This window comes from Jaculus jaculus, chromosome 5 (assembly GCF_020740685.1).
Source record: "Jaculus jaculus isolate mJacJac1 chromosome 5, mJacJac1.mat.Y.cur, whole genome shotgun sequence".
Taxonomy (NCBI): Eukaryota; Metazoa; Chordata; class Mammalia; order Rodentia; family Dipodidae; genus Jaculus; species Jaculus jaculus.
The window spans coordinates 95,600,475-95,619,060 of NC_059106.1; the positions used below are offsets into that span (position 1 = coordinate 95,600,475).

The 18,586-nt window shown below is 43.4% G+C and overlaps 1 pseudogene; it reads right to left on the reverse strand.

Moving 5' to 3' along the window:
- Positions 1 to 14,753: 14,753 nt before the first annotated feature.
- On the reverse strand, positions 14,754 to 15,608 carry LOC101616647 (annotated as a pseudogene).
- Between the last annotated feature and the right edge of the window lie 2,978 nt (positions 15,609 to 18,586).

Consider the following 18,586-nt stretch of genomic DNA (forward strand, 5'->3'; position numbering starts at 1 on the left):
GAGTTTTATACAGCTATTTAAAAAACAATACAATTGCAGGAAAATGGGTAGATCTAAATGAGGTAATCCAGGAGCAGAAAGACAAACCTCATGCTCTCTTTCATGTGTGGGTCCTAGATAAAAACTTTAGATATGTGTACAAGTTGAAGTAAAAGTCAGTAGTAACCAAGAAACTAGAAATAGGCCATGAGGAGGGGTTGTAGATATGTAAAGAGAGGGGCTAAATACTGGAGGTAGACTTAGCCTCTCTAAACTTTAGACTCTCTAAATCTCCTCCAAGGGGTGGAGGAGAAAAGGGGATAGAGGAAAGGTTAACCAAAACCAGTCATTATGAAAAAGCCATATGGAAATATTATTCTTGTTAGCTAATTTAAAAACATAACTTAAGCTGGGTGTGGTGGCACATGCCTTTAATCTCAGCACTTGGGAGGCAGAGGTAGGAGGATCACCATAAGTTTGAGGCCACCCTTAGACTACAGAGTGATTTCCAGGCCAGCCTGAGCTAGAGTGAGACCCTACCTTGAAAAATCAATATATATATAACTTAATATATATAATATATACATATATATATAACTTAACAGCTGAAGAAATGGCTCAGCAGTTAAGGCACTTGCCTGCAAAGCCTGATGACCTGGGTTTGAATACCCAGTACCCACATAAAGCTAGATATGCATGCATTTGGAGTTTGTTTGCAGTGGCTAGAGGCCCTGCCATGCCCATTCTCTCTCTCTCTCTCTCTCTCTCTCTCTTTCTCTCATACATAAATAATATAATATAGCATAATTTAAAAACAATTTGATAATGCATTTCTATCCCTTATGTCAATGGCAAAAAAAAATTAAAAAAAAAAAAACAATTTGAGCAGAAATACCTTTCAGGGGTGGGTAACATTGCCCTCAGTAAGCCATAGATTATTACAGGGAAATCCCAGTGCCAGGGGTGGGAAACCTTGCAGTGAGTTGGTCAGGGAGGCCTCTGGAGCCCCCACAACAATATAGGCTGTTGCCAATACTCTTGGATGCCCACCAGAACTACATAGAGAGATTCTATTGCTGAAGACACTACATGCTTCAATTGCAGAATTCCATTTGAGAATTCAAGCCGGAACGGAACTGAATCTCCTCCTTACAACTAGCTGTCATCATCCTGGAAAGTGCTATGTAAGTCCTGGTATGAGGGAAAGCTGTCAGCACTCTTACCAGCAGTGGATCCAGTGAGCTACACAACTGGCCAGCCAGGAAAGATATGCCCACTGGTGCAATAGGGTCATGACTAATATGAGGAAAACCAGTTGCTCTTTCATTGGATCTGATGCCCATTCCATGAGTGGGAATTTATGTCTGATATTAAAAACCTAGTCAAAAGCCTAAGGCTTACATACTATGCCTGCCCATCAAGTTGCCCTCTAAACATTTATGTTTATTCACATACATTAGTGATGCTCTCATCTTTTTGCAGATGATGGTGACAACTACGGAGGCTCAAAACTCATCAAAGTGTTGAAAATAAACTGTTAAGTGCTCAGCACTAAATGAAACATCTCTATTATACCCTTCAAGGGTCAGGGACATTACAGAAGAGGCAGCAGAAAGACATCTTTTTTTTAATTACAGATTTAATTTATTTTATTTATTTATTTGATAGAGATAAAGATAGAAATAGGGGGAGGGAGAGAGAGAGAGAATGATGGGCACGCCAGGGAACTCCAGATGCATTCGCCCCCTTGTGTATCTGGCTTCCGTGGGTCCTGGAGAACTGAACCAGGATCCTTTGGCTTTACAGGCAAATGCCTTAACCATTAAGCCATCTCTCCAGCCCCTGAGAGACATTTTGAAGTGCTATTTTCTAGACAAGAAGTATCTGTTATGTTTATGACTTCACATCGCTTGTCATCACCTGCACAAGACCTGCATATTTGAACTCATCATTACATCATCATGGATGATGGCGAAGGGCAGAAACAGAAAAGAAAAAAAAAAACAAAGACATCGAAGTAGAAGAGAGACTAACTGGAAAAAAGAAAGGGTTCAATGGAAGGAGAATGGGGTAGATGGGGACAGGGGGACAAAGAACATAATGAGTGCAGATTTTGGTCAAAATACATTAGCTACACAAATGAAACTATTAAAAAAAAAAAAAGTTAAAAGCCAGACATGGTGGCACATGTCTTTAATCCCAGCACTCAGGAGGCAGAGATAGGAGGATCATTGTGAGTTCGAGGCCAGCCTAAGATTACATGGCGAATTCCAGGTCAGCCTGGGCTAGAGTAAGACCTACCTGGAAAAAAAATTAAAAATAAAATCCATTGTAAGAGATAGAATATGTCATATTTGTCTGAGTCTAGGTTAGCTTACTTGCTATAATAATTTCCAGATTCGCCCATTTTCCTTCAAATTTTATAATTTCACATTTTCTTTATAGCTGAATAAAATTTCATTATGTATATGTGCCACATTTTCATTATCCATTCATCAGTTTATAGACATATAGAGTGCTATTCTCTACTATTGTGAATAGAGCAGCACAAATGGCCACTAAATTATTCTAAAGTGTTCAGCATCCTTAGTCATCAGGAAAATGAAAACTAAAATGACATTTTTTACCCCATTAGAATGGCTATTGTCAAGAAAACAAAGGACAACAAATGCTGGCGAGGTTGTAGGGAGAGAAGAACACTTATTCACTGTTGGTGGGAGAGTGAACTTGTGCAGCCACTACATTAATCAGTATGGGGCATGCTCAAAAACTAAGAATGGAGCTATAATAAGACCCAGCTATACAACTCGTAGGCTGAATCAGTTGCCTTTTCATTGCTGAGACAAAATACCTTACAAAAATCCAGTTTGAGTCAGGAAGGAAGGGTTTGTTTAAGTTCACAGTTCCAGGTTACAGTTAACTGTGACAGGGCCAGTATGGTAGCAGGAGCTTGAGGCAGTTGGTCATATGCAGTCCATGGTGAGGAGGTAGAGCGATGCATGCTGGGGCTCAGCCAGCCCTCGCTTCTTATACACAGCCGAGGACCCCAGCCCACAGAATGGTGCTGCTCACAGTTAAGGTGGCTCTCCCCACCTTAATTAAGATCATTACAATAATCCTTCACAGATGTGCACAGGGGCTAACCTAATCTACATAATCCCTCAAGGTGATGCTAGGACCCCCACACATTCAAGTTAACAATCAATATAAGCCCTCACATGGGCATAGAGGTCAGAGTCTCAGCTTCTTTGTGTCCTGTTTTTGGAAGATATATGGAAATACTATAGAAAGCCTGCTCTTGTCTGGATAAATGCATATATTATTCTCACCAAATTGCCCTTGAAAGCACTACACTTAATGTTCATATTCATATATTAATGTTAATCTCAGTTCTGGTTAGAGAAGCCTCTCTTTTCAGATGGCAATGACTACTGGGATGACCCAAAAGGTAACAGTGCTGAGAAAACAGGATGGAGGAGTGTCCAGCACTGAAACATTTCTGTAATACCCTCCAAGGCTGAGGGTCCATTGCAGAAGAGGTGGCAGAAAGAAAGCGCCAAAGTAAGGGTGCCACTCTGACGTACAACTGTCCAGACAGAAATTGGCCTAGATATCCATGACATCACAGTGCCTAGCAATACCTACACAAGACCCTCACAATAGGAGAAAAAGATGAAGACATCAAATTAAAAGAGAGACTAATGGAGAGAGGAAGAGGATATGATGGAGAGCAGAAAGCGGGGGAGAGGAGGAAAATACCATGGTTTGTTTCTGTAAGTACGGAAGCTGTGTGTGTGTGTGTGTGTGTGTGTGTGTGTGTATTATTTTTTTAAAATAGAAATGCTGGCTATTTCATATTATTGAAAAGATTAAATATGTCAGCTTTATATAACCCCTAGCACAATGTCTGGCCCAGAGTAAGTATTCAGTGGACACTATATTACTTTCCTCCATATAGGAGCAATATCTCCTAACTAGACTGCTTTCCTTCATCTTTGTGTCCCCAGCAACCAACACTGTACCCTAAAGAGAGCAGATATAAATCAAGTTTAGTTGCAAGTACTGATTTATTACACTGGGTTCATAAATACACTTTTTATAATAAATAAAAACAAATATCTATGCACATCTGTAAATCCATTACAGTGTCAAAAAGTCATGATATACTTTTTTCAAGACTGGTCAATCCATGTGATGGAGGTGTATAACTCTCTGATAATGCATACTAATGCTCTGCTCTCCTCAGTTTAAAACCTGCCATGGTCCATTTACAGAAGCCGCCTTTATTTAGGGGGAAAATTCCAAGTTCCCAGTGGATAACTGAAACTGTAGATAGTAACTGAACCATATATACATAGATGAATCATCCCTGTGTGTATTACTCCTTGTATATCCAAACCTATGATAAAGTTTAATTTTATAAATCAGACACAGTAACTGACAATAATTGCTGCTAGTAAAAGAACATAATTACAAAGATATACTGTAATCAAAGTTATGTGGTGTTGGCCTTTTATTCTCTTGTTCCTACTATATTGTGCTCACCAGCCCTTTCATGTTCTATGATGATACAAGCACAATACATACAAGATAAAAGAAAGTGAAGTAAATGGCATAGACATTGTGATGCAGTGTTAGGTACCACAGACCTTCTGACAGGACATCAGAGACAGGACAATGCAGCTGACCACAGGAAGTTAAAACTGCCCAAAGTGAAACCGTAGATAGGCCAGACTACTTACTACACTTACTTCAACAAAGTTTCCCTTGCACCCATTCATTAACAAGATAGTTCAGGGTTACCATGAAGGGGTCAGGGAGGTGTGCTTTACCAGCACCAGCGTCTAAGCATTAAGGCAACTCCAGGTAAATTCAAGCCTGCTCTGAAGCTCATGCCACCGTTAGAGATCCTCATTGTGTTATGAAGGACTGTGTGTCCATCAACACAGTCTGAAGAGCTGACCAGTAATTACATGAATGGAAGCTCGAAGGAGCGTGGCCTGAAGCTTGTCCCAATGTCAGGGTTAGCACCATTCAAAGCTCCCCAAGTATCATACAAAGGCCCCAAGTGTGCTAGTTCCCCCATTCCAGAAACTCAGCTCCCTGATCCAGTGTGGCTTCCCAGGCTGCGCCTAAAGGAGCTGTCTGCATATGTTTTGCAGAAACTATGACATCCACCTATGTGTTTTCCATGAAATCTGGCTCTGATTTTAGTAGACATCACATACTGTCATCTGGCTTTTATTAAATTCCATGAGGAAGAGAATAACTCATATTCCACAGTGTTACAGTCTTGCTATTCACACAGTGAGACACTAATTGAAAACTGCTTTATTCTCCTCCACTTTTCTCTACATTGCAAATTTCCCTTAATGAGCATGAAGTACTTTTATATTTTAAAAATCTCCAGACTCATGCATGATAGAAACAGAAGCATGGGCAGAGAAACTTCTACTACTATAAGGCTTTGAGAACCATACTTTTGAGACCTGATGACCAGAAAATCAGTCTCACTGGGATGTTCCTATATTCTCTGAAAGGATTGAGCTTTCTTTTTTAGGAGGCCAACTGAAATGATAAAGTCATCCTGTAATAGAGGAATCACTGGCTGAACTTCTGGGGTCCTCCTTCAATTTGAGTCCTAGGGAAAGTGGCTGGAAAATTACAGCTTCCCAAAGTGGGGCTTACTCCTTGTTCCCAGCATAATGAGCTCTGGGGCAGCTCTTTGTCAGTCAACATAGTGAGCATCAGCTAAGTGCCAGGCACTGTGCTAGACACTGGAGACTCAAAGATCCCTCTAGTCTTCACTGTAGTTAGGAAGGCAGATATCAGAATGACATTGCCATACCAGGAAGTGAGTTGTGTACAGAGAAGTTTCCACAGAGGCAAGGACACATGAGCAGTCTCAATTTCGGAGTGGGCATTTGCTAAGCACGTAAGAAGTGTCTTGAGGCTGGAGAGAGGGCTCAGCACTTCCTACACATGCATGAGGGCCTGAGGAGGCCTGAAACCTCATAAATTTGAATCTCCAGAACCCACATAAATATCTGGGTGTGGCCACACACATCTGTAATCCCAGACCCAAAAAGGGGAGCAGTGATTACTTGGGCTTGATAAAAAAAAAAAACAGTGAGCTCTGGTATCAGTAAGAGACTCCTGCTCACATAAGTAAGTGGAAGAGTAATGGGACACCACGTACCACTCCAGCCACCACAGGTGAGTGCTCCTTGCACATGCATGGGACACTCCAAGGGCACATACACATGTATACACTACGTGCCCACTATACCACATGCACACACACACACACACACAACACACCACAGTATACACATATATACACAAGCAAAAAAAGTTCTTTGGTGGTGAGGAGGTTGGTATAATAAGAGGGCAATATATGCATAAATGTGAGACAGATGATGGGAAACCGCCTCTCCCTGGGCAATGGGCAGTCAATGAGCATTGTTCAAGTACTGTCAGAATCTGTTAAAATAGCTATTAGTGTGACTGCTAAGTTCTAAATTTACATTGTAAGCACTCCTGATGTTCATTTTTCCTGTAAATAAACAACAATATTGGGGATGGGGCCATGAAACTCCCTAATTGGCAGCTGCTGAGCTCTCCCTTGCTGTTCTGGCTGCCCTAAACAAGGGACTGTCCCTCTAACAAGCAGTAGGACCTCCCTAGGCCACATCAACTGTCCTAGATACTCCAGAGGCCCTGAAGCAAGGATGCAAGGTGGAGCCCATTGTCCCAGCTCATGAAGGCACAACCAAGGTCATTTAAAACAGTTCACACCAGGCTTGTAGTTCTCACAAGCCCTCAGGAGTGCTCTATGACCCTACAACCATCTCCTCCTTGGCCAGAAGTGGAAAGAGCACTTCACAGTAAGAGACTTCCATCCCTGGTGCTGAGACAAAACATGACAGCAGTGTGGGCTGAGCCGCCAGGCTGTGAAAGCCCAAATAAGTTGCTATGGTTGATCCATACAAATGGCTGTAGTTGGTCCAAACATTCTCTCTCCAGCTATGGAAGGCTGCTTAGGCTCAGTCCATGAGTGAACTGGAAGACACTTTCATTTTTTTAATTAATTAATTTATTTTATTAATTAGTTTTGTACTCAGTGAATACAGTCAAGTTGGTACCATTATTAGGCTCATCCATGTACTCCCCACTCCCCATGGCCCCTCCTTGTTGAGGTATATGGGTCATGCATTGTGGAGTTAGGCCACAGTTATGGGTAGGATAAATGTCTCTGCGTATCATGACCCAGCATGTGGCTCTAACATTCTTTCCACCCCCTCTTATGCAAAATTTCCCTGAGACATGTTGGGTTTATTTTTGGTCTGCTTCAGTGATGAGGTGTTGAGAGCCTCTGTGTCTCTGGATATCTGATTTGGTAGGAGTTGATTGTTCTCTATGTTGATCTCCTTCGCCCTTGTGCTGGTACCCATTTCACCAAGAGAACAGCACCCTTGCTTGTTTTGCCCATTGTTCTTAGTTTCAGCTGGGGCCCTTTTGAGGTATGATGGGATGGTTCTCTCCTTAGGATCTGCATCTATCTGAAAAAGAGAAGCAGAATCTCCAACAGAGAGTAAAGTTAGCAGTAGACAAATGGGATAATCCTTATTGTTTTTTATAGAGAATTTAATAGGTGTAGGCCCTCTTGTAGACCATGATTGGTGGTAGCTTGATAATGGAGGGTGGGCTCATGTTTGGGTATGGTTCTGACTTGTTTCCCAGCTCCAGCTATGGATCCCTTTCCACTGAGGGGATCAGTTAGCCAGATCAATGAGCAGTTGGTTTCCCACCATGGCTGTGTGCCACTGTTGCACTCGAGACACTTTCCTGTACTCTCCACATGCACACCCAATTGTTGCCAAAGTCCCAATAAAGAGGTCTTTTCTTACCTACTTTCAGTAGTGAGGGCTGAGCTGGTAGCATGAAGGCTAAGTCAACAACAGCAGGAGCTTTAGTTTGGCTGCTTGACTCCTGAAGGCTCTGTGGCACCTTAGAGGCAGTCCCAGAGATACATGCCCAGCTTCTCATAGCAAGCACTGGGCTCCCAAACAGCCCAACTCACATCCAGAGGCTGATTCCTAAGCCCTTGGCCCCTGTTTCTAAACTCAGCCCTTTGGTAACCACTGAAGATGTGGCAATGTACTGTTCACCTGCTGGGTGTTCCTGTCACCCACCAATGATTCCATGGGCCATGGACAACCATGCCCAGCACTCAATTCTTAAGAAGCCTGATGAGTATCCTTATTCCTGAGCAACATCCTGGCTCCTGAACACAGTCTTGGAAGAGACAGGCATCCCAAATTTCCCAGCAAGAGCCCCTGAGTTGTAAAGAAGTGAGACAGCCAGCTTCCTGATAGCACAAGAAGCAGCTAAACAATTCCAGAGTGGCCAGCACAGGAAGAAGGAAAACACAGAGAAACATCCAGACAGCAGAGTTGATAAAGGTGTAAAGGAGCCAGAGAACTGATGCAGGCTATGGTCACTGCAGAGTGCTAGGACTATCCAGTCTTCAGGGCCAAGGGCCTCAGAGTCCAGACCTGCACCAGACTAGAGGGAGCCACTTGCAGCTGCTTTCACCTGCCCACTTCTGCCAAATCTAGAGGGAAAACTGCTAAAGACCCACACTTAAAGATCATCTCCTTGTCTACCCTTGATATCAATCAAAGCAGAGTGAGAGCCCCCCTCAGGCAGCTAGTGGATGACACAGTATAAACCAGCTGGCAAGCAGGTTTGTCAGGACTTCAGGGACTAACTCATGTTAGGTTGCAAAGACAGAATCCCTGTCCTATTAGCCCTGCCAATACACCTTACTTAAGTGAGGGCAAGACACAAGAAAACAATCTGATGTCATCCTCAAAGATCACACGACATCAGAGAGTTGTCTTTCTGCCTTTTGAGGGATAACAATTAACCTTGAAGTTGTCTATTCAAGAATGAGATACTGCATGTCAGGGTTAGTATAATAAATAATTCTGTTTTATATAACATACTGGAGATCTAGGATTTTTTTTTTAATGCTAAAGGAAATTATGGTCTGGGTTTACCTGCCACCTAGACAGGAATGGGAAGAGGAATGGTTCCACCAGCCACACTTGCTTGTGTTGTAAGCAGACTTCCAGGCCAAGAAATAAAAATCATTGTAAGGCAATTTTAATCTTTGCTGAACTCTCTTGAAACATATCAAAGGGAATCCCAAATGCCCAGCAAAACATCTTAAAATTGCCTTTCACTACCTCTCTCGAGTCATATATATCACACATTTATGGCTCCTTCCTCCTGATTTCTTTCCTCCCTCGTTCTGTCTTCTCCCCAAACCCTTCATAAGCATAACTGCTGGAACACTTGTCTTTCACCCCAGTGCCCTTCCCCTCTTCCTGGATTTATTCCTCCTGTGGCTGGTAGCCCAAAAGTAAATCAGTTTCACCTTTCTGGCCCCTTATTCCAATCACCACTACTGTATTTTTATATTTGTGGCAGAAGTTTCATAGGTGGGAAGGGGGCATGCTTTGTGGAGGCTAGGATGCCCAGGAGAAAGATTTGTTTTCTTTGTCATGTGAGCAGCAAACAGCTTCAGCCCCTGCTGGCTAAGTTTCTTTCTGGCGCCTCAGTCATTTAGATCACTGCTTACCCTAAACATAACCCTACCCACACCACCAAAGCTGCACAGTAGCTTCCCCAAGCCTGTTTTCTGTCTCCATTCTATCCATAGCAAATTTAACTCTGGAGCTGTACTGATCCAAGGTTGTCAGCTACAAGAATGAAATTCACTTTTAATGCTTGCAATCTGCTCCCCACTATCACCACCAAGTCCCACCTGACAAGGACCATAGCCATCACTTTGGCCTATGAAATGGAGTGCATTCGTGTGTTTTTGTACTTAGTATTCTTTAAAGTGAATTTAAATACGTGCATAAATTTCCTAAAGCAACGTTTATCACCTGGAACCATAAACCAAGTGTGTCTGAAGTCCTGAGAGCTAGAGCACACACACCTGCACCTCCCCTGACTGGAGCCACCACGTAAATGCGTTACCAGGAAACAACTTTTCTTTCAGAAGTTTTGGTCTGATGTCTACGCTATCAGACAAGAATCTTAGGGAGAGAAATAGTCATCCTTTTTCCTTTCCTTTGAGTGAAGTGACCATATGCAAAACTTTCAGATTCAACTCAGCCCATTCTGGCATTTGAAGAGTTAATCTGCTGCCACCTAGTGGCTTTCGGACAATCTGCAGGACTCCCAGCTCACGAGGCTAGGGTGATGGGGGAGGGGTCTGGAGGAGGTAAAGTGCGGTCTCTGTCCCTCCTTCCTGCGCGGACTGTCTCTCTCCCTCTCCCTCTCTTCTTCTTTCTTCTCCTCTCCCACTTCTCGCCCTCTTCTTCCCTCCCTCTCTCTATCCCCTCTCCCCCTCTCCTCCCTTCATCGCCTCCCTCCCTTAGGCAACTGGAGCTTGTTTCCTGTAGACCGGAGGCAAAGCCTCGACCCAGGCTGGGATTTCTTGCAAGTGTTCCGCTGTGGGGTGCCACAGCAGCTGTGACCCTCTCCTGATTTTGATGTAGACTTCAAGGGCGCCGTCCCCAGCGGGGGAACATTTTTACCTCAGGAGCCTATTCACATTGGTAGCCTTGGCAGGGAAAGTTCCCGAATCTTTGATTACACAAATGCCTCTGCTAGGTACAGGCCTGTCTTAGCAACCTGGGGAGAGAGAATGTGCACGTGGGCTGATTAAACCTAACGACCTGTTTCCTTTGCTGGGACCGGGTCCTGGGGGGAGGGGGGGTCAGCTTGGAAATGTGTTCCCCGGCCCTTGGCTGTGTTGCCTGGAAACTTTGAGGGTTTAATTAGGGCTGGGGAAGTTTTTGGCTTCTGCAGCTGCCTTTGCTCTCCCCCAGGGTCACGGAGAGAAACCAGGAGAGACAGACAGAGAACTCATGCAGTATGGGCCAGAGCATCTGGAGCTGTGTACAGAGGCACATGTCACTCCTTTTATTTCAACCGATTTCACTTAGTAACTCATAACTCTCTGAAGCCCAGTGAAAACGTGTGTGGTTGCAGGCTATGTGACTCTGGACAACCCAGTGGGAGTAGTAGCTATTACCAACTGCCTCCTTCCATCCAGGACCACTCTGGTCCCAAGGAAATCCAGGAACGACTTCTCCGGACTGTGTTTTGCAGGTCCTGTGAGTTCCAAGGACGGAGTACGGCAGAAGCTAAGCAGTGATCTACGCAGTTAGGGAAAAGTAAGCTTTTTAAGTCCTTTGTCGACTTCAGTCTTTTTGTTGTTGTTGTTGTTTTGTTTTTCGAGGTAGTGTCTCACTCTAGTCTAGGCTGACCTGGAATTTGCTATGTAAATCTCAGAGTGTCCTTAAACTCATGGCAGTCCTCCTACCTCTGCCTGGGATTAAAGGCATGCACCACCATGCACGGCTCAACTTTAGTCTCTTTTATTAAACCTCAGTGTGACTAGTTACCTTCCAATGTCGAGATTTAGGAAAACGGAGGAAGAATTTTCTTTTGGATTTTCTCTGGTATGTACATATGCTTGTATTTATTTTTCAGTAACTTTTTAGTTATAAATACAGAAGTATAACCCCTTGTGCTTAAAATCAGATTTTCCAGCTATGGTCAAGGTAGGACTATACACATTGGGCTAGAGTTTCTTCTTCCTTATCCTAACTTTCCTGTCCTCCTTCCTCCAAAGGAACAGTCTTCTCTCCTTTGCAGAGTACACAAAAATCAGCCACCTCATGCAATGGGCACTAGGTTCCTGGACAACCTGAGCAAAGTGCCACGGATTGGATGGCTTAGACAATAGAAACGAGAGACTAGAATCCAAGATCAAGACGCCAACAGGACTGATTCCTTCTGAAGTTAAGAGGGACAACTGATTCATGCCTCTCCCTACCGCCTATAGTTCATTGGCACTCTTTGGCTTTCCTTGACACGTCCATGCCTAACTCCAACCTCTGCCTTCATGCTCATATGACATTTACCTTGTGTGCTTTTCACTGGGTCCAAATATTACTTTCTTATAAGCACATCACTTTTATTTGATACCTCATTGGCTTGACTTTAAATTATCTCTGTAAAGGCCTTATATCTGAACCACATCACATTCTGAAGTACTATTGTTGCTTAAATCTCTTTTGAAGAGACAAAATTTGGCCCCTAACACCAGGTAAAGCCATGGCTATATCTTCTTGATACTATGGTAGTACTCAAATGGTTTTGGTTTTATGTTATTTAAAAAAAAAAAAAAAAGATAGTACCTGGTTTTCTTTTAAAATTTAATGTTTAGTTTCATTAACATTCTACCTACACATGTATTTGACAGTCAGGTCATCTTACAAGGCTTATGAAAAATAGATGAATACCAGCTGAATAGTGGCCTACTGTATACCCTGTAGGCCAGGATCTTCCAATCCTCTGATCCTGACTATTTAACCTTAAGGTTCCAAACATCAGTTTCATGCCACATAATCTGTTAGCTTTCTAACAGTAGTTTGAATGTATGTCCCCCAATAGACTCAGGTGTTTCATTAAAGTATGTAACTTGGGTCTCCAGCAACCTGACTAGAAGAGGTGTCACTGTGGGTGAATCCTGGGGCCAACTCTAGGCTGTATTTGGAGGTGGATCTGCTTTCCAGCCTAAAGATATGCAGAACAGTCTGAGCTCTGCCTGAGCCGCTGCTTTTTAGTGCCACTTTTGTGCTTGTGTGTGGTGCTGGCTGTGGTGGTTCTCTCTGTTTGGATCTGTGAAAGGGGGCCAGCCTCTTCCATCATTATGGAGCTTCCCCTTGATCTATAAGATAAAATAAACCCTTCTTCCTATAAACTGTCTGGTTTGGATGTTCAGCCCAGTAGCATGAAGCTGTCTATAACAATTCCCAACCTGAAAATGGGAGAAATAGCCAGTATTTCCTTACCATGACTAGGAAAAAGCTGTAGATGGCTAGATTATATGAGATACCAAGAAAAATTTTATTTCCTGCTGTTTTTTTAAGACTTAGAGAGGCTTCATGAGATTAATAGAAGAAAATACAGAAAGATCCTGCCATGTGGAAGTCAGGAAGGGGTAGGGAGCCCACATGGCATTGGGGTCCCACATAGCTCATCCCAGATGGACTGAAATGAGAGGGGCAGAGCAGGAGAGGTGAAAGCCAACAAGAGTACTTGCCCTCCTGGTAAGTATCTATTTATCAACTTATTGTGGTGGGCTTTACCCTCAGACTCTGGTGAGCCTGAGAGAGAGCAGATTGGTCTGGGCTCAGGGGCTGGCTCAGGAGTGGGGGCAAGAAAGCTGATGGAATAGACTGCATCAGATGAAGAACTGTGGTCCTGCTGAAGCAGGCTAGCTCAGTGTCTCCTTTTTGGGTCCTCTCTTCTAACTGGCTAATTCCCTCTCATCCCCACCTCTTGAAAAGTAACTCTAGATGCTGCTAGAGGAAAGGGAACAATGACCAGTCTTTAATACTTCCAGCTGAATGAAGTCCTAGAGTATAGCAGTTAAAGTCTCTCCCAGAAGTGGGGAAGGCTATCTAAAAGTGCAAGAGAGGAACCTGTATGTGGGTTTTCTGGACCTAGTATAAAATAGAACTACAGATATTAGTAACATGGATTAGAGGATTGGAGCCTATCTTGGGATCCAGGAAGTTTAACATGGTCAGGTAGGGATGGTTGGTAGCCTTGTTAGAAGTGGTGAATGAACAGCTCTCAGAGGGTGGTCAAGGGGAGCCCCTGTGTAGATGGAGTTAGGTTGTTGTATAATCATCTGAGTATGAGCTACCTGTAAGCAAACAGAGATAAAGTTAAAACAGCAGTTGAGTATACAAGGTCTGAAGATCAACAGGATAACTATGAAGATCATAATAGGTATAATCTTTTTTCACCATGAAAAATCTGAGATCCACTCTCAGAACTGTTCACTGAATGGCACAGTGGTGTCTGACATGGTCTGAATCTATTATTAATCTTGTAAAGCAAATGAGACATTAGCTGAGTTATCAGGCATATATACACAACATTCAACCTTGATGATGGCACATGCACAGCTCTGGGCTCCTGTGAGGTGTCCAAAGTCATGTGAATAATTGCCTTTCTCATCATTTGAGCCTCAGAAATAAGATGGGAGATTCCCTTAGCTATGTCACTTAAAGCCTTTTGGATATGTTTAGTGAGGGTTTCTACATGCCAGGTGACTTCTTCTAAGCCAATAGATGGAATAAAAACAGAGATTAACTGATCATACCAGTGTAAAATATTCCATTCGTGTGTTAATACAGGCAAATTGGCTAGGTGCGCTACATTTTTTATTTGTCACCCCTGTATCCAAGGGAATCTAAGACTAAAACTTTAAATCCATCGTGCGGGCAGCCAGGGCCAAAAGTTAGTACTATAAAACCATTGGATGACATTAGAGCTGCCTGATGTACTTTTGACCTCAGGACCCATTTAGTAGCAAACCATTCTGATGGCTGGAGGATAATGAGGTTCTGGCATCAGTTACAAGGGATCCATCATTATTCCCAACATAAGGGATCCTTTTGCTTTAAGTGACCTTTGGTTTGTCATCCACATATATGTATCCTAAATTGTTCTCCCTTATCCTGGAGCAAGAACTACTAGAAATGGGGCCAACACAACTTAGGATTTTGTTAGTTTCCCCTTTGGGAAAGCTCTTTTTGTATTCCTGCTCATTTCTGGTATATTTTTTTCCAAATGTATCAAGTTGTTTAATTAGGTTCTCAGTAAGAAATTTAGAACACCAGTTTGTGAGGATAAATTCCATTTGTTAGAGCAAAAACTGAACACAGGTAGCCCTGGAGCTGGGGAACAGCTTTGATCATTGGCAAAATTTGTGAGTCCACAGCTGTCTGGCCCACTTTGTGCTGCTCTGTGATCTCCTATTTCTCCTTCTCTGTGTCAAAGACCTCGCCTTCCCGGTGCCTGGGCTTCCGCAGTTTCTTCTTCGGTGAGGTGTTCAGGAACTTTGACTTTGCTGATAGCATTTTTGTGGGGGTGGCAATGACAAACTTGGTGTGCTCTACGCAGAGAACTAGATTGAGAGAAGAAGTCCCATCACAAGTAGTAAGCCACTTTCCAGCTGCTTCAGTAAAACCACTCTCTCGCCTCTGGGGCATCCTGTGGGGATGATCAGGATGGTTCCCAGAGTTACGCCAGAGTGAGGCTGGCACACAGCTTTCTCACGTGCTGACTGAAGGGCTTCTTGCCACGGCTCAACAGCTGCCATGGCACATCTTCAGTAGGATAAAACCTAGGCATTTTGTGAAGCTTAGCCACCCGGGCACCTCCATTCTTGTCACCACTGACTGGTTTTGTGAGCATAGCAAGAGTCTTTTCCTTTTTCTCTTTCAACCTTGGATTTGGCAGTTGAGAACTTCCTCCTTCTACAGAGCCTTTCTGGAATACACTGTTGATCTGGAGTACCTGCCAGTTCCTCTCACCAGGACTGGGTCGGCTGCAGTGGGGCTTCCCCTTGTTTGGCTCTGTCACCTTAGGGTCACCTTTTTAGCCTTGCCTGCAGCATCAGCCTTCTTGACTGCAGGTTTCTTCTTCTTGGCATCTGCTTTCTCCGCCTTTTCACTCGCCATCTTGTAAGATGGAAAAACCCTTTCTGGTATTCTCAATAGGCCATCCATACAACATTTGAGGCATCCCTTTGTTTTTGTTATACTTTTCTCTCTGAGTGTTTAAGACCAAGCAAGTAGCCAAAGTTTACTTAAATATGTACTTTTGGAGGTCAGTAGTGGCTCTCCAAGAGACTCTATGGGCCTTGGAGGAGCACTATGGCTCCCTCAGCATTGGTGTCCTCTGTTAGGACACATAGGGCTATGCTGACCAATCAGCCTTTGTTTCGAAAGCCTGGAGAACCATTTCTTCTGTTTTGCTTCTCTTGTAGATTGTACATTGATTCTTGAGTTCAGACTCTGGATCTCCATGTCCTCCCTGAACAAGAAGACACATGACTTACCAGAACATAGAAGACATTAGAAGTCCTGCCCATCATCTCTTGTAGCACTTTGGTCTGTGTCTATCCTACTGAGACATTCAGCATAACTTTTTTTCCTACTTGGAGTCGATAATTGGCTTGATCTTTATTTGCTAGGTTTTTAATGTGCTTATTTGTAATCAAGCTCAAATTCTTCCCCCATTGGGTAGGTCTCTCAATGCATCCAAACACACCTGCTCCAACTAGGCACTGAGAGCATGTGACTCACCTGTCTCCTAGGGAACCCTCATATCAGACTGCTCCTTTTGGGTGGGTCAGGTGTCCAGAGGAGACCACTCAGCCCCACACATGAAGAGCACACAGCAGGCCTTCCTGCAGGCAGGTTCATTTGCCCCAGTTTCAGTGAACTACAGTCAATTGCAGTCAGAAGAGATTGAATAAAAAATTCCAGAAATAAACTATGCCTGTTTTAGACTGCTCTCCTCCTGTACAGCATGCCATCACTTCTCCATCCTGCCCTGGGTGTGAATCCTGCCTTTGCCTAGCCTATGGCCACTTGATAACTGCCTCAGCTGTCAAACTGTCATGGAATCAAAGTGCTTGTGTCCAAGTTACCCTCTGTTTATTTATCAGTGGCCCCAAAGTGCTCCAGTAGTGAAGCTGTTCCTTTACTGAGATCATGAAAGTACAAGATAGATTCATGGACAACAGGAGCACATTCATGTGAACTGTATGACAATACAGTGTTAGAAACCATTTTATCATGAGCTACTATGGTTAATCTAGAATTATGCCTAATTATAAATTAAAATTTATTGTAGTTATATAGGTATGGAAAAATAATGTAGGACTATCCAAGGTTTCAAGCATGTGCTAGGTGTCTTGGAACATATCTCACTGAACAATGGGGGACTCCTGTATTCCTGGCTACTGTGCTCTGGGAATGAAACTGGATTGCCCACATTTAGTCAGCCCATACACCTTATTGCCTATTAATATAATCTGTACATGCACATTCAAACATAAATGTGCACTCACCCCAGCTGTCCACACTGCATAATCTATGAACAGCCTGACCTGCTTATCTTCAAGCAAGTGCCTTTAACTGCTGAGCCATCTCCCATCCACTGACATGCGTATCTGAATTCATCGGCCATATTCTTGACATTTCTTAATGTTTTTCCATTCTCGATGCTTCCCTACATGGATATTATGCATTCTGAGCTTATTCTTCCCAATCACTTTCTCTTATCACTCTTCCTTCCCACTAACCCTCTTTTCCCCCACTAATCCCCATATTATTTTCATGCCGTTTTCAAACTCATTGGGTTGCTAGCATGATCATGGGTGGAAGGTTATTTACTGTGAAATAGTCAACTTATCAGTGGCTACACCACTGATGAACCTGACTCCCGCTCTCTCAGAAACCATTAGCTGGTATTAGGTATACTGGGAAGTCTGAGGTCCCAGATATTCTTCCCCAATCAATGATGAAGTAGTGACAGGCTCAGTCTTGTGCAGGAAACCACAGATGTTGTTTACTCATGAGTGAAATGGCCATGTTATACCCAGAAGACAGTGTTTTGCAACCTTCTTTCCCATCCTTCTGCTCTTATAGTCTTTCCACTCCCTCTTCTGCCAGGTTCCCTGAGCCTTGGAGAAGGTGGCTTGGATGTTTTTGGAGACTAAGTTGAAAGTTGTTACTTATCCTCAGCAATTTTGCCAGCTATGCATCTCTGCCCATTGTAGTAAGAAACTTCTGTCATTGAGGCTTCAAGCAGTAAGAATCTATGGGAACAAATATAGATATTGAGAAGGCAATTTGATAACCTGTATGTTTAGCAAACCACAGTACTACTTTCCCACCTGGGTCCTATTTCCCTAGTCATAGGCTTTTGGCCAGGATTAAAGTACCAGGCAGGATACATGGTGGCTTTTCTTCCCAGTCAGCTTGCACAGTGCCTTTTGGTGTAAAGAAAGCTAGCCAAGCCAGGCATGGTGGCACACGCCTTTAATCCCACCCCCTAAGAGGCAGAGGTAGGAGTATTGCCGTGAGTTTGAGGCCACCCTGAGACTACAGTTAGTTCCAGGTCAGCCTGGACCAGAAGGAGACACTACCTCGAAAAACCAAAAAAGAAAAAAGAAAGAAAGCTAGCCAGCTGGGAGGAAGCTTCCAGCTCAGTACCAGCTTAGTGTCTTGAGATTCTGCAACCAACATGTATGGTGTCTTCATTAACAGGAAGTTTCCATCTAGTTTTGGTGGGCAACCAAGAGCAATGGCAATACCTATATTTTATGAGCCTCTGTAGCCTCCCTGACCAACAACTGGGAGGCTTTTCAGCTGTGGCACTGGACCTTATATTTTTCTCCATCTAATTCTCTTGGATTTCTCCAGTTTTCTTCCCCACCTGGCCTTTTTTTTTTTTTTTTTTTGTCTTCCCAATTTATTTGTAAGAACAGAGACAAAGTGTTCCTTTTAAAATACAAATCCAGGGCTGGACAGATGGCTCAAAGGTTAAAGAAACTTGCTTTGAGGCCTGATGAGCCTGATTCTATTCTCCATGTAAAGCCAGATACACAAGATAGCACAGGTATCTGGAATTCATTGACAGTGGCAGA